General features: G+C 42.0%; 1 long non-coding RNA gene across 4 annotated transcripts in view; it reads left to right on the top strand.

Annotated features, from left to right (window-relative positions):
• The first annotated feature begins 983 nt into the window (after positions 1-983).
• LOC127015875 (uncharacterized) overlaps positions 984-25,030 on the top strand; it is a 43,268-nt gene continuing 19,221 nt past the window's right edge. For 3 of the 4 annotated variants that reach the window (XR_007766397.1, XR_007766396.1, XR_007766395.1), the window contains exons 1-2: positions 984-1,114; positions 7,190-7,299. This is a non-coding gene — a long non-coding RNA (uncharacterized LOC127015875). Of the gene's footprint in view, positions 1,115-7,189; positions 7,300-15,773; positions 16,258-25,030 lie in introns of those variants that run through there. The other variant, XR_007766394.1, reaches the window with a different exon arrangement.

The raw sequence follows: 25,030 nt of genomic DNA, 5'->3' as shown, positions 1-25,030 counted from the left end.
AGGGTAATACCAAAATAATAATTATACAACCTGTATCTAGAGCACTGTCCTGGTCACTGGGGCGGGGGGGAACAGGGGAAAAGAGCTTAAAACAAAGATGTGATGCTAATGGAGGCTGGGAAGTGAACAGCCTTTTTCAGCAAGGATTTGTTTGCAGAGAGTAGAAGAAGCCCAGAAAATGCCTTTTAGAGCTTTCATAGGATGCACTTTTTGCCTCTTTTGTCAACTCTCGTTTTCCTCTTGGCTCGTGTCAATGATTAGAGTTGCGTGTGTTGACTTCTTGAGTTGTGTTCCCTCTCTCTCTCCTGTCAATTAATTTCTTAGATTTAAAAAAAAAAAAAAAAATCTAAGGGAGGTGCTTGATGTTATCTATTGTTTGGAAAATACTTAATTAGTTGCACTGTAATTCTTACATGTCTAGAAAGCACTCTTCTTTCAGGCTACTATGGGTAACAATATAAAAGTCTCCTAATTAGCTGTTCTCTTGTAGCCTCTTTAGGGAAAAGTTTATTTTAAAACAGATCTCAAGTTTATCACAAGTTATTGAATAATATTTTGTACACCGTGGTACATGTACTAGGACTTCAGTCCAGAAGGCATCAAAAGGTATATGTTTCCATGATTGTCAGCAGTTGGAGGGATTGACTTGGCAGCTGGAGTACTACTTTGGTTTCTCTCATGTTAAATTCACTACACCCCCAAACACATATCAGGGTTTTCTTGAAGCTAGAATTACTCCATGAGGCTGTGAGTCATACTTGAACCCCATTGCCTTGCAAGACAACATAGTGTGAGTGGTGGTTGAAGGGTGTGTGGGAACAGGGGAGAGCCTGGATGTGCCTGGGGTGGGCATATGAACAGCTGAATGCAAATGAAATCACCTCTTCAGAAGAGCATAATTTGCACCTGAAGAGGAAGAGGTCATTAAAGTCACAGGACTGGTGAGCAACACGCTCCTTAAATTCTCTGTGCTGAGATCTAGAAGCTGTAGTGCAAATTCAGGAGGAAAGGAAAAAGAATCCTAACCATTTGCTGTCTCTCTACACATCTGCTGACACAAAGGCATGTGATGCAACGAACAACTGCAAAGCTCTGTGGCAAATGGGTCAAAATGGTGAGTGGGTGTCCCTAGCTTTGACTATGCTAGACTACTTAGATGTCTCCCTTTTCTAAACTGATGGTTAAGGTTTATGTAAGAGTATACTGTAAATCTGCCTTTTTGAGGGGTTAGTGAAGTGTTTAGACTGTATGAATTGATTAGCTAAATTAGAGGAGATGTGGATTTGTATATAAACTGTAAAGTGGATAAATTAACTAAGCAGAGACAAGAATGCATTGATCTGAGAAAAATTCACAGAGATGTTCAATATGATGAGAGAGCACAGAAAACAGTCTTTGTGATGCAGCCTAAAACCCAGCTGTGCTAGCTTGAGACCAGTCTCTGCAAATAGATAGTATGGTTTTTGTGTTTGTGACAATGTAATTTTGAAATGCCTTCCCCTACAAGACACCCTGTAGACTTTTCCCACAGGGTAAAAGGTAGAGATGAAATTTAAGTTGCCTGATAATGGATTATTTGTCTTGCCTGAGTGTCTGGCTGTGCCAGTGAGTTATGTGTTTCTACCACTTGCCATGGGAACAGCACGGAACTTAAATATCAGCAAAGGATGTTTCATATAGATACATTGGCATGATCGTTTTGGTCACTGCATGCCTGTTTAAAATGAATTCTCTAATGGTAGGCTAAGAAATACTTCTTACAGCACTGTTTTGGGGGAAATTTGCTTTTGCTTTGGTGGACTTCTGAGGTGTTGAGCATTTCTCTCTGCAATGGAGCAGTGAGCTACTTCCAAGGCTGAGTCCCACCATCCTCAGCTTCTGCTGACTTCTCTAGGGAATGGAGGTGTTCAATACAGTGCCCTGCAGGGCTGCACTCTCTTCCGTTAGGAAGGGGCAGTTATTAACTAATGTTTTGAGAGGAAAAAAAATTAGGAAGTTGAAGTCACTACCATTTGGCAAGAGATTTGCATACAAATCTTCTGCTTCCGTCAGGAACCATTAAATGAAATCAGTTATATTTGCATATAAAATAGCTTATCTTTTCCCTCATCTGAAAATAAGTATTATGAGACTCTTCTCTTTTTCCTCACAAGAATTCGCATTAGGTTTATTTAATTGGAAATCTTAAATCCGTTCTTCTAAAACCAAATAGAAAATGAGATTTTTGTATACATTTTTTAATAATATTCACAAATGGGAACTTTAATAGCTTGGTAATCTGTAGAGAAGTTGTACTTAATACTTTAATGAATTTATAATGCTTTGTGAAGTTATTTGTGCTCATTAATTTAAAAATTAGTTTTAGGTATTTTAAAGGAATCTTATTAACTAGTCTAGACAAATGATAAAGAACTCCTACTGCAAAAGCAAGGCCAGCTTTCCAAACTGTTAAACTCCTGAGAATTTGTCAGGACTTCAATATACTTTTTTTTGAATGTGTGTTTCCAGACTACTTTTATAAGTTAAGATCCAATTTTAAGTCTTGGGACTGGGTTATGAGCCACAAAATAACAATAAGTAAATCTCCTTAATTTATTTGGGTAGATTTTTTTTTTTTTAAAATCTTAAAAGTCAACCTGCAAGTTATTTCATACCTGTTTCTGTGTTTCCTTAACACCCATAAGAGCAGCCCTGTTCCATCCCACCTGTGTTGCACCTCACTTCTACTTGGGGTAGGACCTGAAATCTCTTTTTTTCATGGTGACTCCCAGGGCTGACTCCAGAGCTCCTGGGCCATTTCTACATTAACATGTAATTTAGTCCAGTGGGCTTTTTTACAGTTTGGTTAGTGGATCTGTGACTGATGAGCCATTGGCCAAATGAGTATTTACTAGATCAGAAACTTTCAGGACTGAAAATGTGACCTGTAACTGAGAGTTAAACTCTATAGCTGGAAATCTGTGTGATTTGTTTTCCAGGTGGCATAAGGTTGCTTTAAAGCACATTCATTATAACATGGGGTTTGCCCATGACTAGGAGGACTGTTGGGTAACTCAGTAGGGCAGGTGAGGGGTGCCAGGAAAGCCTTGAAACCCAGGGTTTCACCAGCCTGGTTCTGCCTCTGGCCGCGGGGTTCTGCTGGCCTCATCCCTGCCTGTTTCCCTGCAGGATCCCCTCCTGGCACTTACGAACTGCACCCGGCATTTTGGCAGCTCCCTACTTACAGACTGGGGTCCTGGCACTCCTCAAAGCCCCCCCTACAGTGCATCTCAGGGGCATCAAAGTTGGAACAAAATACATGCCCCAAGTTGTACTTTCTCTGAGTGCTGCTCTGGAACAGAGTCCTTTTATACCTTCACTACTAAAACCAAAGTCCTAACGCTTTGCCCAAAGTATACTTTTTAGCATCACTATTTGACTTAAAAAGTTATAGTCTGTATGTCAGCTGTGAAAGAACCTTTGAACGCAGCCAACTGCTTTTTCTTTCCATGTGTGAAGTTACAGTACAGCTCTGCTTCCAGGCTTGGTAGGGTTTTTTACTTTTTTCATTGTAAAAACAGAGAACTTGGAATTAGAAGTGAGGCTGGAGTTATATTTTGTCCACGTCTTTACTTGCATCAAGTCTGACTCGTTATGAAAACAATGGCTGCCTTTCCTCAAAAAAATACTTCAGCACCTGATTAATTCACTGCCTGTGTAGATTTTTGATGCCTCTTTGCTGTATGCAAATTACCTGCTGAAACGTATGTTTTTCAAATCTAAGCAAGAGTCCAATATTTGAAGTGTAGCTTGTGCAGAACTCAGCAGCACTAAGACCTGTAAGCCCTTTACTAGAAATGACTATTGCAGAAGGAGAATAAGGTCAAGGAACAGAGCAGCAGCGCTAGCAGGTCGATGCCTGAACTTTTGCTCAGAAATGTTATACAGACATCTTGGTTGTTCTAGCTTCCAAAAGCCTGGGTTTTTATTAAGGTTGTGCATAACGTTGGTTTTTCCCCACCTGGACTCTTATAAGGAAAGAAAAGTTACCACATGCTGTCTCAGAAGTGTCTCCCTCTTTCAGCAATAATACTCCTAACTCATTGATTAGCTCCAATCAAATCTAATAGAAAGGTGGGAATGTCAAAAATTTCTGAATTCCAGGTCTGCCTGATAACCCCTCCCCATGCAGACCTGAGGCTGTTGGCTTCACGCTCACCGACGCTGTCGGCAGCGGCCGGCTGGCCGACCAGCACACCTCCAGCTCCAGCAGCACATGGTGTGTGCCTTCATGTTCCCCGCAGAGGCAGCTGAGGACAGGGAGGGGAGCTGAGGTTACCGCAGGGGAGGAGGGAGGGATGGGTGTGGAGCTGGGGAATTGTACTGTAGCTGCAAGAAATCAGTCTTCATTAGTCCTGCTGCAAAGACTTGGAGTGATTCTTCTCTGTCTCTCAGGAGACCATCTTAATCATCTGGGACAGGGGAGTTCAGTGTCTTTTTTCCTGATTGTCCCTCCAGAGGCTGCTCCTTTTGCATGGATAATCCACTATTCAGTATAGTAACACCAGGAACTTGCTCGAGAATATCAGCAGAATGCATCAGCCATAGCTGCTGTACTCCTTGGCCCACTGAATATTGAAATGTTTTATACCCAGTTTCAAAAGGAAAAAGGCTTTTCCTAGAGGATAAAAAGTTCAGCGCTGGGGGACAATAACTCATCCCTCTTCTTGAAGATGTTGCTGTCTCTGCTTACATGTTACAAGTCATATGCATTTAAAATAAAAGAAGAAAAAAAAAATCCTGAAGGTTTTAGGGTAGGGGGAGATTCAGAAAGGTAACCTGGTTCAGCAAAAAAAAAAAATTCTTCTTTCCTTCCTCCCAGAAACAAAGCCTGAAACAATGCCAATGAGATGTTTTGGATCAGTGTTGCAGGACAGCTGTCTCAGACCCATTGCTTTGGCAAACATTTGGGTACCCTGAGAAACACCCCAGGCTTTGCTAATACCTCCAACACCGCAGGTCTTGGAAGAATGGTTCAGTAGGGAGTCCCTGCTAGAAGCTACTCAACTTTCTGTTGATTTTTCTGCTTGGTTTTGTCAAAACTGGGCTTTCTTACAGGCATAATTGGATCCTTCAAAAATCAAGTGATCCCACTGAAACAGTATGTTGTTAGCATATTATCAGTCACCTTCAGATTTCATCAGGTTTCTGCAAAATGCTCTTGTCAAGCCTGACAGGCTTTTCATTCTCATTTGAAACTAATTAGAGCCTCTGCCTTATTTTGATTTTATAAAAGGCTGCGCCTGGGGAAAATTCAGTTACTCTCACAGCCCTAGCCCTATGGAAACATCTCTATATAATACAGTAGACATCTAGATGTAAAATATGTATTTTGCATAATGTTTACATACAATATAGTGAGAAATTTGCCAGTTTTAAGATACAGCCAAGCACTTGCAGTGCTTCTTTGTGTGCAGATAAACTCATGTTGATTCCAAGACAGTAGAACAGAATTAATATTCTGGTAATTATCTATTTCCAATTAAAATATCATTGTGCAATGAATAATAATAAAAAAGAACCAAGACTTTCAAATGTTTGAGGTTGAGTGCCTTGAATTAATATTTATGAACCAAAAATAAATGTCCTGACTTCATAAGAGTGCTGTGCACTCAGCAGCATCTTCTGCAATCAACAAAAACATGGATGCAGCATGGAGTAACCTGGCTCTCTTCTGCATTTTAATTAAGGATAGGACTTGCTGCCTTAAGTGCACAAGACTGCAGCACTTGGGTCAGGTGTAAGTGAATTGGAGTTTCCTTGGTTAATGATGACAGTCTGTAGTAATAACTAGTTTTAAGAAGCAGATGTACTTAACACTTTGAAAAGCACTCAGCAGCTTCTCCTGAAATCCTGGCTTCTGAAATACAGACCACTTATTTAATCTTTTTTTTTCTTCTTTTTAGCTGCCAATCCATGAGGGTGACTTGTCTGGGTGTTAAGGCTTTGTTTTGAACTCTGTGGTGGTTTTGTCTGGCTGAAGATCGTGGGAGTACAAAAGAACAAATTACTACCATCCATTCCCCTCAAAATAAGCTTGTTTAAGCTCTCCCAAGGGCTATGGAATATCTTTTTGCACTTGAAAGCAGTTGTTCTGTAAAATATACAAGTTCTTCCACCTACATACGCTGTCCACCCTCCTGGGAGCTTGCTTAACCACTGCATCTTCGGAAGCACAAAAGGAGAAGACAGCGGTGTTATGTGCTGCATCCAGATTTGTAGCACTGCACTCGTAAACAGTGTCTAGGTGGTGTGGGATGCAACAGAGCAAACTGCAAGGAATTTGACCCTGCTCCCTGCAGTTTCTGGCTTTCCACAGAACACAGTGCTCTGATGCCTGTGAAGATGCTGAGAAGATGCTTGCACCAGTTGATAGATATTGAGGGCTGACACATCAGCTTGTCTGTTTAGTGATGTCATCTGTAGCCCTTTTCTAATTGGGCTTTTGCAGATATGTTCCTCAATGATGTTCTCAACTTTATAAGAGCCTTTGAAAAACTACCCAGCCTTAGCCATTTTCCTGTTGCAGCTGGATGTGCTCCTTTTATAAACAACAAGGTTAAAATTTTCTGTATCGTTCTTCTGTGCATCCAGTTGCCTGTTTGCTGCTGGCTGTCCAGCCAAGAATAATTTCCATAACTTCTTAGCCTTGAGTATTATGTTATCACAGGGACAATAGAATTGTCCCATACATATCTCTTAGTGACTGATTAAAGCAGATTTCAGAACTAGCTAATCAAAAATTACCCTACTTTACACCCTTCAGAGTAAGCAGTTAGAGAAAGTGCCAGACAAGAATTAGGGCCCCACTAGCCCCCTGTACAGTGTATCTATCAGCTCTACCTCCTCCCTGGGACTCTACAGCTCTATCCAATATAATCCCACAGTGATGAGTTAAAAACTATTTTAATATCCCAAAAGGTCTGGTTTACTTTTTTTACTTCCACTCTTAACTGTGGATGTCTACTAAGTAATAAAATAAATAAATCTTTTTATGAAAAGATGGGTCATGGTATCAGCTGAAGTTAAATTTTGGGTTTTTTTGCTAGTACAAATGGTCAATATATATCAACCTTTCCTGGGTTTTAGTGATTATTCCCTGACTTTTATTCCATTTTAGCTTTGTTAAATAACATTCTGCTTTGCACAGGAATTGCACAGCAGATTGAACCCAAGGGACATCTAATCTAACAGTCAGATGGAGGCCAGTATCAGCTATTTCAGTGGAAGGTGTAAAAATCAGCTGTCAGTAGACATCAGGTAAGAACACGTCATGTCAGTTCCTTGTATCTAATAGAGATTGGTTTACAGGCTTGCATATGGCATTTAAGTCACTCCATTCACTTGGGATATTCTGTGAAGTGTTTTTACCAATATACATGTCCAATCCTCTATGGCAAAAATAAGTCTCTGCCTTCCTGTGATTTGACACTTTGCTTCAAGGAGCATTTTGTCCCAGAGAGATGACCAGTGACCTTTCCTTAAAGGCAATTCTCTGTTTTCTGTTGGTTCAAAACTCTTTACTTCCTCCCTCTTTACATTCATTTCTCAGGTATGTCTGAAATAGTAATTTTAAAAAGATGGGGAGTAACCTCTTCCACCCACCCAGTTGTCAGGAGTCAGTGCGGATCAGTCCCTGGCATCCATGATGTGCCAGGGGGAGTTTTGGGAAAGCCGGGGAAGTTCAGCGCTCCAACACTGGTGAAAATAACTCTGTGTTTCAGCATCTCTGTCCTTCTTAGTTGGTGCCAATTTGCAGGAATATAGATTTCTCTGCTGATTGCAAGAACAGGTTTTTGGTTGACTGAAGGGAAATATTCTTTAAAAGTCTCCCAAAATATTGCCAGGTTTAAAGTCTGATGAAAAACTTGATCTACTCCATTAACTGCTTTCCAGGACTGCATTTTCTTTCAGAGATGCTCTCCTTCCTCAGCTCTCTGACCCTGTCCTTCCCCAGCTTTTAAAACATGTCTCTGGCTTACTAAAGCCAAATGAAACTCTTCCATATCATAGGAGACTGCCGTCTGCTGACTGGTGAATCAGATTTAGTGCCACCTCAGCATTTTACTGGGGAAGAGAATTTCCTAGTCTTCTAAATGACATGGTCTATTGGGATTCAGATCTATGGATGGACAAAGACCAGAGACAGCCCTGGACTATGGGCATATTTCTCTTCTTTTTGAAATGTCATGTCTGTGAAAAGTATCTGATTACTGATGGGTTTTAAAACTTTCATGGCTTCTGCTCCATGTTCTAAGGTATGCTTTTTTCTCTTTCCAACTTGTCATATTGAGATATTACTAAAGGGATCAAAGGCAAACATTTAATTTATTTCCTTATTTCCTATTCCATTTTGAATATAAAGCCTTCATTACTGTCTTCCATTTAACAGCACCCTGTGCAGCTAGACCTTAGAATCATAGAATCATTTAGGTTGGAAAGGACCTTTAAGATTATAGAGTCCAACTGTTAACCCAGCACTACTAAGCCCACCACTAAACCATGTCCCTAAGCACCACATCTACACATCTTTTAAATACTTCCAGGGATGGTGACTCCACCACTTCCCCGGGCGGCCTGTTCCTGTGCTTGATAACCCTTTCAGTGATGAAATTTTTCCTAATATCCAATCTAAACCTCCCTTGGTGCAACTTGAGGCCATTTCTTCTTGTCCTATTCCCTTCTTACCTGAGAGAAGAGACCAACACCCACCTTGTGACAACCTCCTTTTAGGGAGTTGTAGAGCACGATAAGGTCTCCCCTCAGCCTCCTTTTCTCCAGGCTGAACAACCCCAGTTCTCTCAGCCACTCCTCATAGGACTTGTTCCCTAGACCCTTCAGCAGCTTTGTTGCCCTTCTTTGGACATGTTCCAGCACCTCAGTGTCTGTCTTGTAGTGAGGGGCCCAAAACTGCACACAGTATTTGAGGTGTGGCCTCACCAGTACTGAGTACAGGGGGACGATCACTTCCCTAGTCCTACTGGCCACACTATTTCTGATACAAGCCAGGATGCTATTGGCTTTCTTGGCCGCCTGGGCACACTGCTGGCTCACATTCAGCTGGCTGTTGACCAACACCCCCAGGTCCTTTTCTTCTGGGAGGCTTTCCAGCCACTCTTCCCCAAGCCTGTAGCGCTGCATGGGGTTGTTTTGACCCAAGGGCAGGACCTGGCACTTGGCCGTGTTGAACCTCATACAGTTGGCCTCGGCCTGTCAATGCAGCCTGTCCAGATCCCTCTGTAGAGCCTTTCTGCCCTCAAGGAGGTCAACACTCCTGCTCAACTTGGTGTCATCTGCAAACTTTCTGAGGGTGCACTCGATCCCCTCGTCCAGATCATTGATAGAGATATTAAACAGAACTGGCCCCAGTACTGAGCCCTGGGGAACACCACTTGTGACTGGCTGCCAACTGGATTTAACTCCATTCACCACAACTCTTTGGGCCCGGCCATCCAGCCAGTTTTTTACCCAGTGAAGAGTACACCCGTCCAAGCCATGAGCAGCCAGTTTCTCCAGGAGAATGCTGTGGGAAACAGTGTCAAAGGCTTTACTAAAGTCCAGGTAGACAACATCCACAGCCTTTCCCTCATCCACTAAGTGGGTCACCTTGTCATAGGAGGAGATCAGGTTAGTCAAGCAGGACCCGCTTTTCATGAACCGATGCTGACTGGGCCTGATCACCTGGTTGTCCTGTACGTGCTGCATGATGGCACTCAAGATGATCTGCTCCATAACTTTCTCCGGCACAGAGGTCAGACTGGCAGGCCTGTAGTTCCCTGGATCCTCCTTCTGGCCCTGCTTGTAGATGGGTGTCACATTTGCTAACCTCCAGTCAACCGGGAGCTCCCCAGTTAGCCAGAACTGCTGATAAATGATTGAAAGTGGCTTGGTGAGCACTTCCGCCAGCTCCCTCAGTACCCTTGGATGGATCCCATCTGGCCCCATAAATCTGTCTGTGTCTAAGTGGTGTAGCAGGTCGCTAACCATTTCCCCTTGGATTATGGGGGCTTCATTCTGCTCCCCTTCCCTGCCTTCCAGCTCAGGGGGCTGGGTACCCCGAGAACAACTGGCCTTACTATTAAAGACCGAGGCAAAGAACGCATTAAGTACCTCAGCCTTTTCCTCATCCTTTGTCACTATGTTTCCCCCTGCATCCAATAAAGGATGGAGACTCTCCTTAGCCCTCCTTTTGTTGCTAATGTATTTATAGAAACATTTTTTTATTGTCTGTTACGGCAGTAGCCAGATTAAGTTCTAGTTGGGCTTTGGCCCTTCTAATTTTCTCCCTGCATAACCTCATGACATCCTTGTAGTCCTCCTGAGTTGCCCACCCCTTCTTCGAAAGGTCATAAACTCTCTTTTTTTTTTTTTTTTTTTTTTTTCCTGAGTTCCAGCCAAAGCTCTCTGTTCAGCCAGGCCGGTGGTCTTCCCTGCCGGCTTGTCTTTTGGCACATGGGAACAGCCTGCTCCTGCACCTTTAAGACTTCCTTCTTGAAGAATGTCCAGCCTTCTTCCCACTGTTGCCTCCTCATCTCAGCCATAGTGCACCTTCAAGCAGGCTTTGGTTTAATGGGAAGACCTTGTCTCAAGGACTGCAGTTTGGCACCTGTAGTTTGATGCTACATGACTTTCGTCCATGTCTGTCTTAAACACCTCCAAGCTTCATTGTCCTATTTTTGTGACACTGGCTTCTGCAGCCCTTCACAAAAAGGCAAAGGAGGAGATGGATCTGCACCCCGAGTCAGACTGATGCATCGATGCTGTGACCTGCAGAAGGCAATGACCAGCGTTGCCATGAAAGTCTGTGGTTTAACAGCATTTAGTGCTACAATTGAATTTGGAGGCATGAATGAAAAACATGGAGGAAAATTTCTAGAAGGTGGTAAGAACTGAAAGCAAGTATCTCTTCACCTTTGAGAAGAGTCTGCAAATTTCACTGCTCAGGCCTCTCCTCCTGCTAGCTTATGCCACACGTAAACGTACCACAAACTGTGATACTGAGCCATGCAGCGTACCAGCATGTTTACCTATTCCAGCTTGATAGAACTGTGTGATTTTTTTTTTCTATGCCTGCACAATATTAGTTAAATTAGAAGTTCAGCTGGATTTCATCACCAGCATCCTGGTGGAGGTACTATAACCAAATCTTCACTCATAGCTTAATCGTACAATCAACAAAACTATACAAAATTCTGACAGAGAGCTAAAAAGTGTCATTTGTGTCAAGATAGCACTGATTAATTTATTGATCTGTTTCTATTCAGAATCTGTTCGTTACAAGCAAGTATATGATTCTATAAGTAGCTGAGACCTTACCCTGGGACCACACCATGCTGTTGATATTCCTGCACAGAGACTGTGCCTATACCCATCCCTACAGAGCTGCACTGCAGCTGGGTGATTGGTGTTCTGCAGCTGGTTTCTCTGTTCACCAAACCGTGACAGTATGAGACCTAGTATCTGTATAACTGGTGGGTTTTATGCTGTCTATGTTTGTCATGGGTACATAGACCATGAGCTAGAGACTGCTTAAAATTGTCCTACTTTCTTCTTGTCAGTGGAAAAGTTTATCTTTTGGAAAAAAAAAAAAAATCACATATATCAATATTTGGGGGGGGGAAATTGAAGAAATCTTAATGTTTATTGGATAGAGGCATAATGGGAATGCCTAGGCACTGATATGAAAGTTCATGTTATAATCACAGAGAGATAAGATGAACTGGAGCCCCTATAAGCATTGGAAATACTGGTTTGGTGCTGAGTATTTAGGCTTTCTGAAAACATGGTTTTGCCCAGGGTATTTCTTTAAATTAAAAATCTTCACAAAGCAAACCATTATCTCTTAACAAAACCCTAAAGCCGTAAGCCCTGTTTTCTCTCACATAAAAGAAATGAAATATTAGGGATGACTGAATATTTTCCATTGAAACTGTTTATCTATTTTAGATTTTCTCCAGGATATAAAAAGAGCATTTTTCTCTTTGTGCTCTCTCCTTGCACCGTATCACTAGGCTTTAGTCATTCTTAGAGAGATAACATCCTGCTTGTGCGATAGTTTCTAGGCTGTCAGGATAACCACACTGGTTAGTGAAACTCATCACTGAGGGCTAATGTCACTTCCAGTTTAGGCGTTTCCCACTAAAATGCATTTTGCTGTCTTAATGTGTTTGAGTGTATGTTGATATTTTTTTCAAGTACGGACTATTCTGATGCATCTAGTTGAGGTGAAAGTAACACGGAGAAACTGCATTTGAGCCATGGATTTTCAGTGTGTTGGCTTGGCCGGGATAAGTGGTTAAAATGATCTGGCTGATGGCGCGATTCTTCTGGTTGTTTTAATCACAAACAAGGAGGGACACTGCAGCTTGAACGCAGAGTCCCATAGGAAAACCCCAGTGGGAGCTACTCACATTGACTTCGCTACCGAAACCAGTGTCCTGTGAAACTCTGTCCTTGGATAAACATGACACAGTATCATTGGGCATGACCATTTTGTAACTTTGTGTGCTGTAGCTCGCACCTATGTGACATAAATGCTAAATACTAGTGGGTCTGAATAATGGTGTTTTACATCTGTTTTGTGTGGGGGTTGCTGACCAAAGGGAGTGGTAGAGGACCAAGCTGAGGCTGTATCTGACGCTGACTGAAACTTCTCAGTGCTGCCATATTTCCAGCATTTGAACTGGGAACTGCTTTCATTAGACACCTATTTCAAAATCTATCTTGTCCTTGTAGAGGAGACTTCTTAATCAGGAAATAAAAACAGAGGCTCAGTTTCAAAAAAAAAACCCAAAACAAACAAACAAAAAAAAAACCCCAAAAACCCAACCCAAAACCACAAGAGACAACATACCAGTGGGGCGTATCAAGGAAATCATGAAACATTGGTCAATGGATCCAAATTCTGCTGAGGTTGTCACCAGTGTATATTGGTGTTAGTCACAGTAGGTGAACTGGAAGCATAATGGCATGTACTTGACAAGACACGCCAGTCATTGCCTACCAAGTGTTTTTCTTGCTACCATAGCAAAGGAGAGTGGTCAGATGGACTAAGAGGAGAGTAACAGAGAGGCATTAAGGAAGTGGATCAAAATGAAGAGAAAGCACAAAAGGGCTTGTTTGAAAATGCACTTTGGAAAACCAGGCTGGCATCATCAGTTTTTTCAAGGGGGGTCAGCCCCTGCTGCTGCCTGAGGTGACGTGATGTGTGTGTGGCAGGAGAGAAGGGCCTTCTGGAGTAAACACAAAAGTGTCCATGTCTGAGGCAGCAGAGGCCAGTGCAAGGTTGGAAAGGTGTCACACAGTCACAGAAACTGTCAGGAAGACTGTCCTGGTTTCGGCTGGGACAGAGTTAACTCTCTTCTTAGTAGCTGGTACAGTGCTGTGTTTTGGATTTACTGTGAGAATGATGTTGATAACACGCTGATGTTTTAGTTGTTGCTAAGTAGCGCTTATCTTGAGTTAAGGACTTTTCAGTTCCCCATGCTCTGCCAGCAAGCAGGTGTGCAAGAAGCTGGGAGGGAGCACAGCCGGGGCAGCTGACCCAAACTAGCCAAAGGGGTATTCCATACTGTGGAACGTCATGCCCAGTATATAAACAGGGGGGAGTTGGCCGGGAGGGGTGGATCGCTGCTTGGGCATCGGTCAGTGGGTGGTGAGCAATTGCATTGTGCATCACTGGGGTTTCCCCCCCCCCCCCCCCCTTTAATTGTTATATTCCTTTTCATTATTATTATTATTATAATATTTCATTATTATTGTTAGTATTATATTTTACTTTAGTTATTAAACTGTTCTTATCTCAACCCACGAATTCTGCCTTCTTTCCTGATTCTTCTCCCCATCCCACCAGGAGCGGGGCAGGGGGACGGGGAGTGAGGGAGCAGCTGTGGGGTGCTTGGCTGCTGACTGGGGTTAAACCATGACAAAGACTACCTCTGTTTCATCTTCCCAGGTAGATCTGGATTGGCAAGATCATATCTGCTATGGCCAAAGAAAAGGATGTTGCAGTAACTGATACGGAGAGATTTATCTTTGGGGCTCTTAGATGTGCAAAACCAAAATATACTATATATATACATACTCAGTCTGAGGGAACTGACCTTGGGTGAACCAAAATTTTGCAGATCTGAGAGCTGGGATGGTGTGGTGGTGTGGTGTGGGTATTTTTGGTGTTTGGTTTGTTTGGGGTTTTAGTTTTGGTTTGGGTTTTTTTTTTTTTTAAAAGTATGTCCAATGAGGCATCATCCAGTGGACAGAAATTGAGAAGGAAGACTATCTGTCAGGGAGGGATTAGTCCTGCCCAGGTAAAGTGTCCATGAGGTGCTTATAAAGAGACAGGAAAGAAGCCAGGCCAAGACTGTAGCATATTCATTGCCCAGCTCATTCCTCCTACATGGAGCAGCTCAAGCTACAAAATAGCACTGCTTTTTGGAGCTGAAGTTGCTATTTTCAGCCCTTGCTGTGTGAGGTTGGATGTCACATTTGCCTCAGGTTAGACAGGATGGTGCTCAGACTGTTGGTAGTAAGGGCTTCAGGCAGCTCGGGGCTCTCATGCTTCATGAGTCACTACTAAAGGCTATAAATAGGAAATAATATAAAGTATATGAACCTTACAAACCACATAATGTGGGGATAGTATGACTCAGTCCAGTCACCCCATCCCCAATTTTATCATTTCTCTTATCACTATATTGTACTTGAGCTCTGAAATACTGGGGACAAGCCAGCGTCTGATGCATTAGTGAGGTGTTAGTTCTTGTTTCTCAAGATACGTTATTTATAACATATTGCAACAAGTGGGAAAAAGCTAGACTGAAATGGCTGGTGAAAAAACATAATAAATACTAAAGTCAAGGTAAGATGGCAAGAGAGAAAAATGGGTGAGGGGAGGAGTGGGGAATGTTCATACTACAGATACCTCAAGATTTTAAGTGAAACCAGAATTCCTGATTAGGAAAGAAAACGGGAGTGAAATGCATCTCATGTCCATATTTGTAGCTGTAGATTTCTATTCAGTGATATCTCTTAATCAAGGAGGAAGGAAAAAAAAGTATAGCAGGTTTTAGGATGTTTGCATCTTGACCAAGCTGGGATACAAACAGTGGGTGGTGACTGATGTGAAGGGACAGTCCTATACAGCAAAGCCCAGGGAGTGCAGTATATGCAGGGACCCGTCCTGCAGCAGAACTGGGTGGTGTCAGTCATCAAGCAGGACTAAGTTTGAGGTGGACTTTCAATAATTTGGTCTGTTCTTTTCTTTTTTTTTTTTGTCTCTGTGTTCTTTGCTGGTTTATATTCAAATGCCTAGCCTTGTATTTTGCTAGATTGAATGTCTTGTGTGTGATCTCTGATAGTAAACCTTACTTCAAAGGTCCCATTCCTCTAGGAACTGAGAAGATATTTGGAAGGGTGCAAGTACCCTTTGAAGCATCTTACATCCCAGAGTTGTGCTGGAAACCCTTTACAGCACCCTGACTAAAGGTGACAGTGCCTGGTTAGAGGGAAATGTTGATGGAGAAGCATAAGTAGACTCAGAATTTAGTGAAACTGCTGTGTTTTGAAGAGATTTCATACAAAAAGCCAGAAGCACTGAGCTATGTTTCATTATGTTGTCTCACAAATCGGACGGTCTTACCTGTGACCATCCATATGGACTGCAAATAGAAGAAACTTCAGATATTGAACAAAATGGGTTCCTACAAAAAAAACATTTTCCACTTCTCTTCTAAAAGGTGTCTTCAGCTGGATGAAAAGGTGAAAGGTGTGAAGGAGGGCATGATTTGGCCTCTGCCAGCGGAGAAGGTCGTGGCTCGGGAGGGAAGGAAGCTAAACCTGAATTCACGCAGCGATCAGTGGTGGAAGTCTGATTGAAATTTTGCTAACTGGCAAATTCTGAACTTTCCTAGGAAAGGTCAAGATAGTTTAGCAGGAAAAAAAGCTGCTTCCAAATCCCGATGACTTTCTTTCTTTTACCCAGCTGGGAATAACTCTGAACTGTCTGGATAAGTTTAACCTGGTGCAGTGCCAATAAAATAAGCAGAGTTACCCTGGGACAAGTTTGTCCTCAGCGTGACTACTCGCTGAGCTGCTTTTGCACTAGGGATTGATTTTTATTCAGCCTTCCTTTAAGTTACTTTTCTGAACTATAACAAGCTCTTATCTGACACATCTGAATAAAATAATAATTTTAAATAAAAAATGTTAATAAAGTAGATATTTCAGATACTTCACTTGCAAATAATTCATTGCACTGAATTAGTTTTCTCTAATCAATTAGGAGTCTGCCAGGTACCAGCAAATGGTAATTTAACAGCAGGAACAATTTTGTGTATTTTTAGAGAGGATGAGAGAGTAGAACCAATTTCTTTAAAATTGCTCCTCCAACCCACAGGGCCTTGGCTGAACATTACCCTCCAATGACACAAGGGCTTTTGTTCACCAGTCTTCCTATTTGGAACAAGGATATATTGACTTAGTGCTACTCTGAGCCTAGTTATTTTGTTTGCTGGTGGAGTGCCATGAGCAAAATATACAGTCATATGACTTCTGTGTCTCAAGGACAAAACCAAGACCTACAGAGACAAATATGAGTCCCTTCAGCTTCTACATCTATAGCTGACACGTGTTTTTAGCAGGATGGTACAGACCCCTTTTACAATCAATACAGAGACATAGACGATCAGAGTGACCCATAATACTCACGTGGTGATCTGAGCCATATTACAGACGTATTGTTTATGCAGTTCTTGATAGATGCTGCTTATTAGTCTTTAATGGATGATTCTTTGGTCTAACCCAATTTGTTTGTTCTTACAAGTTCAGGTCTGCCTACAGCTAGCTAACAGAAAGCAGTAGGTACAAATTGTGTCTGAACTCTCACTCCTCTCTGGCATTTGGATACTTGATGTTATGTTCTTTCACCCACACAGAATACAAGTAGAAGCAATGCCTTGCTAGTCTGTGTCACTTCTGGTGATGGAGTTAGGGCTGGTCACCTTTTGCTTGATGAATTTGGAGTCCAAGAATCTTTCCCTGAGGGGGAGGATTACAGCTCTGCCTGCTCACCAGCCTGTAGGCTGGATTTGTGCAGTGACATCCACCTTCAGCCTCTGCTGCCACAGCTGGTAACTGTGCTTGGGAATGCAGGGAGGAGCAGCAGGGGAAGCCTGGCTGCAATGTTAGGTAGTAGGACAGTCACTTCTGACTTAGCCAAAGCCTCTGGAGGCTTATGCAGACAAATCTATAACTAGGATGTCTTATCTTGGTGTGGTGTGTTTTGTCATGAACCTGTCAGAAGCAATGGTTAAGGATCGCATTTCAGTGTCCAAATCCTGAAACCTAAACCCTGTTGTGACTTCGTGAAAAATGAAAAACATGGCTCGCAGTCCTCTCTACCCGTTATTGGATGCATGCTGGAGACAACGAGCTTGGATGCTGGAAACCACGAAACGCACCTCTGACTTTTCCGGCTGCACTGCCAAGGGCTTTGGTTTTCTTTACCTGGGTATTCAGGCCAAGGTCCTGTTCCAGCTGCGTGTTGGCGCAAAGTACGTCAGTCCAAGTAACACGCATTGATAGTGCAATAGGGAAATCAAAAGACAAATGTTTTTGCTTCGGCACCCCCTGTCACAGAATGCCATAGTCAACAGCAAAGCCACACAGAGGCTGGCAAAGCCCATGCAGCTTCCAGTAGATTAAAGCAACATGTCTCAAAAGAAAAAGGCATTTGACCTCAGGCAAAAGCAAGTGTGTGGCATGCAATTGTCATTACTGCTTTTCAGCATGATTGCAGAAACTTGGACAGCTTGGAGTTGTCACATTTAGTGTCCTAATCGGTTCCACATTTCACTGGGTAAAATCTCAAATACTCATGTTTTGTGGAGTTCAAGAATTCTCTGTATCTGCTTCCACAAACTCTACATTGGTTTTACTGTCTAGTGTGCATTTTGGTCTGCACAGCTGGCTCTCTCAAGCCATCATTAAGGGGAATGACTGAGAAGCAGCCCTCTGATGTGATACAGGCCATGCCTAAGGCAAATCTGTTTCCGTCCATGGGAAACTTCATCAAAACCTCTCAGGGAAAAGGACTGCCTTTCTTGTTTTAAGTTGAACCAACAAAGACATTTCTGAAAATGCATTATTTGAATAGCTCCTCTCATACTTAAGAACTAGCTATACAGGCTAATATTAGTACTATATTGTATTTGGTGCCAAACACATGCGAAGTACTGTACAAACACCCCAAACAAAGACAGCCTCTAGTCTCATCCAAAGCCCTTGTATAGCAAATTTCTTAACCGTACACACATTTTCTCACTAATTTAACTGAAACAACTTACAGGCATGAAGTTGAAGCATAAGCAGGAGTGTTTTGCAGGTCAAGGCTTGAGGGATTTTTAAGGGCATGAACCAAAGCCTGGGGAAGTAAGTGGGAGGCTCCAACCAACTAATGGATTTTAGAGGTCAGGTTGTAAAGACAGTAAATTAGTGCACAGATGCACATCCAAAAAGGTTCTTGAAATTGTGTGTGACATTAGTACAAGTTTGAAACCCAATGTCTCATGAGGGTGGGAGAAATAGGCTGTCCCACTGCTGGATAGTCCTTGCGGGGAAAAAGTGTATTCTTCTACCCAACATGCCTCTTCTCTCTCATTCTACCACTATGTGAAGAGCCTGCTTTTATAACAAGAATTTTTTAACATTGCCAGGGTCTTGTGAAACTTCTATACTCACTAATTTATTTTTACAAATTGGGTCTCATTTTTCATTGGAGCTTGGTGAATTAAATTGTACAACAGTATTTTGTGTCTGTATTTTGAGATCTTGTGAAAAGCAAAAACCAGTTCTGTTAAAAATGTGAATAATTGTAAGGGCTGTTGAAATTTCAGCTTTCAGTAATTTCAGCTACAATTAAAATAATTAACATGCAATTTACTTAATGAAAATGTTTAACAGAAATGCTAAAAGAACATACCAAATTAAAATGTACATGTTTTAGGATTCATGAGGCTTTCAGTCAGGATCTCAAAGGACCTTACAGTCCCACTATTTTTCAAATAAGCATATTATGCAGAACTGCCAGACTTCTGGGCCTTTTCCACCTCAAATATTAGGATTCTCTACAAGCTTATGAAAATCACTGCAGATAAAATACACCTGAAGAAAATTTACTCTTGATACTGTCAGTGGAATATTCTTCCCTATAGCACATCTTTCTCTAGTACTCTGTCTAGCCTAGATGTAAAATAAGGCTATACAATAACTTAATAATTTAACCAAGAAAATGCATCTTGGTGCTCAGAAATTGTTTTCCTATTATAATGAGGCACCAAGTTTTGCTGCCAAATGCAATGAGATATAATATGCAGATTCAAAATGATCACTTCCAAAATGACTTGGGAGTGTAGTTTGGTAGGATGGAGCCACGGCCAGCAGAGAACTGTGCCAGTTCAGGGCAGTGGTAGTCAGTAACACAGCTTTTTTGTCCACTGCCATTATATGCTGCTGCATAGTAGATGGAAAAGTTCCTGTGAACTTGCCCATCATAGGCTGGGGCAGTACACACAGCTTTTAAATACATAATGACATAGGAAACTTCTCAGTATCACTGATACCAGCCTTGCCTGCTGGATAAGATATTCCATTACGTGTACACCTGGAAAAACAAGACAAGACTTTTTCTTGGAGTGACGGAAAGTGCTCTGCAAGGCACTGAAGATGAAACTGCTTGTTCCCAGCACCCTGCTCAGGGATGCTCTGTCCAGTGTTGCCCTTCCTTAACGTCAATGGTGGTCTCTGATGTGTTACACATAACTGCAAAGAGGGGGGTTTTTTATGTTTGGGTTTTTTCTTTGTTTTCTTTTTTAAAAAAGAAAAAGAAAGAAAAAGAAGTGCAGGTGAGTGTGTCTTGGCTCCCTGGCCAGCCTTCCTCTCCCTGCCAGAGGTGGGAATAACCTGGCAGGCAGTTTCTCGTCCACCTAACGAGTCCCTCTAGTGGTGCCAGCCTGAAAATTTTAGTCCTACATTCCCAAATCCATGAGGAGTAAATGCAAATCAAACTGAACAAATGTTTTAATGCAATCTGTCATCAGTGAAAATACTATAACTTTGTGAAATGCAGATGTGTTTGGTCTAATTAGCATCATGCTTGTGGAAAATCATGTACCAGGATAATTCCAGTACCTTCAGTTCAACAGGTGCTGAAACTGTTTGCAGTGACAGCTGAGCAAGGTCCTCGATTTTCATGCAAACAAGAAACAAGCTAAAAATATGATCTTTTTTCAACATGCAAAATGTTCTCCTCAGCTCTTCTCAGAAAGATATTTTAGGAAGTTTATTTTGAGCAAATTAATTATATTTCTATGATGACCTTTTGAGGGACAACTTCAGTATTATCAGTGCACATACTGCAAATGGGGAGTTCAAGTTGGGGTGTAGTGTTAACAAACCGACCTGAGAAAATAAATTATATTTCTGCTTTCTTGAAGCCATAAAATGTTGGGAAGGAAGTAACAGTGAAAGGCTGAAAGTGAAATGGAAACATTGCTGAAAGTGAAATTAAAGAACTGAGAAATGCAGGGACAGTCTTTGAAGCTGTGCTGGTTTTGGCTGGGGTAGAGTTAAACCACAACAGAAGCAAACACACCTGCATGTGAAATGCTCAATACAGCATTGTTTTAATTTTAATTCTTAATGGTTTGGTTTTTTTTTTTTTGGGGGGGGGGGGGGGGTTTGGTTTTTTTTTTCAGCAGTGTAGTTAAGTAAATAGGAGAAAACACATTTATTTGTAGGGGCTTTTTTAGCTTTCGGGGTTCAGGGTAATCAGAGTAGATCTGCAAAATATTTTGGTTCACTCTGAACCTCTGAGTGGTGAAACACAGCGTGCAAAAGCAGTAGAAATCAGGCGGTGACCTAAATGACAGAGAACAGACGATGACCAAGCACAGGCTGTCCTGACCAGCTGCGTGGCCAGAAGCACCCTCAGCGCTGCCACGTGTACTGATGGGAAAGGAAATATCACTTACAGCCCGGTAAATCCAAGACTCGTTGAAAGGGGTGTACCGGGAGAGCACAGCGCTGCTGCCACAGCAGTCAGGGCTGTCCTGAAAATGCAGTGAGCAGGAATGGTGTAGCTACAGGTAAATATGGGTAATTAGAGTTTGTTCAATTCCCATTTGAGCCAGACACAGTTCATCCATTCCTCGCTGCTCCGCCCGGATCCCCGGGCACCTGAGTTGATGTGCTTTATTTCCCATTTCCCACATTGCCAGGGAGCCACTGGGTAAGAGCACCTGATATTTCTCTTTGGTTAGGCACCTATTTGATCAAAATTCAGCTTTATCTGGGAATACAACATTAACTCTGTTAGTTTTAGGAATTGAGAGATTCATGCAGAGAAATCAAATTAATTTCCTTTCTTCCACCAGGTTGTCAGTCAAGGTATGGGAAGGAAAATGGTGTCTTTTTCATTTTTTTCCTAATACCTTGAGGTCAGATGAGATTAAATGTACTGTAATACTGCACCCTCATGCAATGCTCTGCAGAGATACCTGACCAAAGTCTGGTGATTGACAAGTTAGTGAAACTGCATGTAGGTCCTTCCCTGGTCCTTGAAGCAGCTGAGCTGTGTTAGCCTGGCGAGGCAGCTCTGCTGCTTTTGGGCTGGAAATTCAGTTTCCAACCAGAGGCCAGAGCCAGCACAGCTCTTCCTACCGGGCTCTGTACTGCGGGCTGCAAATGTTCTCAGACCCACGGCAAAACAGTCCATACCTCTACCCCCAATATTGTTCTTAAGAGATGTAAAGGATGAAATCTTCAAGGGCACCAGCTTAAACCTACTATTAAAGTCAATAACAGGGAAACACACACTGCAAAGTTTCCTGTAATAAATCTAAATGTTAACTCGGTGCAAGGGCACTTATCAACAGCTGCTTTGATAGAGTTACAGGTGCTTTGGGTATCACAATTTTGCATTTCTCAATTGAGTTTTTGAATGTTGAAAGTGTCATCCAAAATTTATTTAAATTCCCTTGAGTTTGACTTGTAATAGATTTTTTTAAATTATATATTGCTTTCAAGAGAAACAGACTCTATTTGGGAAGCTTTGAAAGGCGATTGGCTAGAATAATAACAAAAATAAGATGTGGGTTCACAAATTATGGTTTTTATTTCAAAACATGAAACAGAGACCTGTGACTGCCTATTTGTGTTTATGCTTCTGCATGCAGAAGTGTGCTGACCAGGGAGGAAAGGTTTGGGCTCTGGAATCAATACTGAGCACTGAAGTAGCTTTTAGATGCTCAGCTCCTGCTGTGCTTGGTCTAATTTGCAGTTTGTTGAAATCCCATTTTAAATGCTGCTGGAGGAGTCTGCTTTATCTCAGTGAGAAATCTGGGGAAGTTGGTAGTTGAAAATAATGGATCATCAGGAAATAAATGTAGGGATAATGTATGCAGGGAAAACTTCAGCCATGAAACTTGTTTTGGAGGAGGGTGAGCCCACATCTCTGCTCATTTTTTACTGTTAGAAACGAAATCATCCAACAAGTATGGGGAATGATTGGGTGTAACGGTTACATTTGGGTCTTATGGCTGAAATCCCAGAAAGACTTACTTTATTAATTTGATCTAGCTGACAGAGATAAACATTCGTGCTCGAGCTTTCAGAAGAAGTGGTCATTTGGGAGAAAGTCCCGCTGCTCCTGAGCTCTCCCCCACACGCTGGGTTTCACCTTTTGCAGCATTTTGAGAAGGGTCTGCACAAAGCTGGCCCGGTTGAGCGGTATATGCTCTGTCTAACTATAAAACAGTCCTAGTCGCTGCCAAAAAAGCACAGCAGTTACTGTGTGTTCCTTTGGCAAACCGATGCTTGCAGCAAAAGACATGTGAATGTTGGGCAGGAATCCCAGAGGGTGAGAAATAGCCCTCGCCCTTCGGAGAGGAGAACGTTTTAGTTGGTCAAACTTCCTCTCACCCCGCTCTTTGGCAGCCCCGTTTTATAGGGAGCCAGCAAAGACCAGGGTAACTTGTCAGTCAGTTAAATGGAGAAATGAAACTGAGAACTTAAAAAGCTCATGCAGCCTGACTCCATTCATTGCTATAGCAGTAATTCCCTGTGAAAGTGGTGCAAAGAAATGTTTTAGATGATAATGCACTTTTAAAATGCAATACTGCTAGCAAAAACCCTCTCTCATTGTATCCCATGGATCTGTGAAGTCCTTTAATGACATTAATGAGGTTCTTTGCCTTCCTGAAGGAGTTCTTAAGTGGCTGGGAATGAATTTAGCAACTCCTACCTTGCAGTTACGGGTGAGAATTTAGATGCACAAGTGCTTAAACAATAGAAGTTTTAAGAACAGGTTGTACCTTGATACAAGTGAGTCCTCTGCCTTCTCTTACTTCTTCAGATTTCCAAACCCCCCAGAGCAGTTAGAGATGCAAATGCAACTAAAACTAGCTGGCTGTCGTTTGGGTGTTAATTCCCTTTTGCACTTTTGAAAGTCCACTACACACTGAAGTGTTAAGGTAGGAGAAACATTCCCAAGAGACTCATCCCAGCCAGAGTTGTCATACGTCAGGGGCAGGGCATAAAAGAGGGTTTTCCTGAAATACATTTTTTGCTATCCGCAGGGTGCAGCTACCTTCTTACGATAGCCAATGCCTTATCCATCTTCTCTATTTCTCTGTAAAGAGAGGCCGTAAGAGCTCTTTCCTACCTTGTGAGGGCACTGGGAAGGTTACAGGCTGTGAGGTCCTTGCATATGGCACAGACTGAGGATGACTAGCAGAGGCTCTGTTGGAATATCTCCCTCTGACCCATCCAGAAAGAGTCCCTGGAGGCACAGCAAGGGCTGCCTGCCTCTCCCTCTGCATCTGCAAGGTTGTAGTCCTACACGTTAAATTTTTGTTGTTCTACACACTTGAAAAACACAGTCCAAGGAATCAGTGGGTTATTTGGCTTGTAAGTACTTTTTTTCTGCTATTCGCTGAGGTGTTAACCATACCTTCTGTGTTTATGTGCTTGGCAACTAACAATATTGTTTTAATTAAATGACTTTTGACTAGGAGAATTCAGCTACTTCGTAAAAGGAAACATATGAAGCAGCTCTGTTATATGCTGGTATTTTAGTACTACCCTGCTTTTTCTAAAGTAATTAAATAGAAACTGAGAAAGCATTTAATTTTAAAGTACATTCATTTGTCTTAAGGCTTTAGAGTAGCCTTATTACTGCACCTACTTCAGCTGAACAAATGGAAAATTCTGTTCTACTCAGCCCAGATTGAGCTAGTTTTAGATTTAGGTAGTTTTTGCCTATCAATATGTGAATGTGGTTTGGATTTTTCTGTAAGGGGAAAAATCTAGGGCTTTTACCTCCTGCACAGAACACAATAGAAAAAAAATTGTTTTAATTTCTGTGGCCAAACTAAAAGAGAATTAAGAGAATAATTCACTTTGGTTTAAAATTAAAAGTTGGAGAGGTTTTTTTCCTTCTTTTCAAAATGGGAAAAAATGTCAACTAAAGTGGCCAAGTAAAAGTTTAGTTCCCCTGAAAAAAATGCTTTGTTTTATTTTGGGGAAATTCTTGTTGTTACTTCTTAATAAAGCTATATGTTAGAATCATTTTGAAAGTAAATGTTGAAAAGGTATTTGAGTTTTTCCCTGAATTTTCCTTTGAGATGAAACTAATTGCTTAATCTAATCCAAATGTTCAAACTGTTTCATTCCTCTTGACTCAGGATTTCTCGGTAAAGGAGCTGTCTGTGGAAAGCCTTCCCGAGCCCCAAGAAAATGTGAATTCTGAGAGGAAATGCACATGTGGGAGTTGCTAGGAAGGACCGTGTATTTCCCCAGGGCATGGCGGAGGGCAGAGGTCCCGCGGCATAGGGGGCCCGGGGGGAGAAATCTGGAAGCAGGGAGGTGGTTTTCTTGAAGTCAGTAAGATCCAATATTATAGGATAGCCTATATAATATGATTCTTATAATACTATAT

The sequence above is a fragment of the Gymnogyps californianus genome, chromosome 4 (genome assembly GCF_018139145.2).
Source record: "Gymnogyps californianus isolate 813 chromosome 4, ASM1813914v2, whole genome shotgun sequence".
Classification (NCBI taxonomy): domain Eukaryota; kingdom Metazoa; phylum Chordata; class Aves; order Accipitriformes; family Cathartidae; genus Gymnogyps; species Gymnogyps californianus.
Note: the sequence above shows the minus strand (reverse complement) of the source record. Positions and strands in the feature narration are given on the sequence as shown.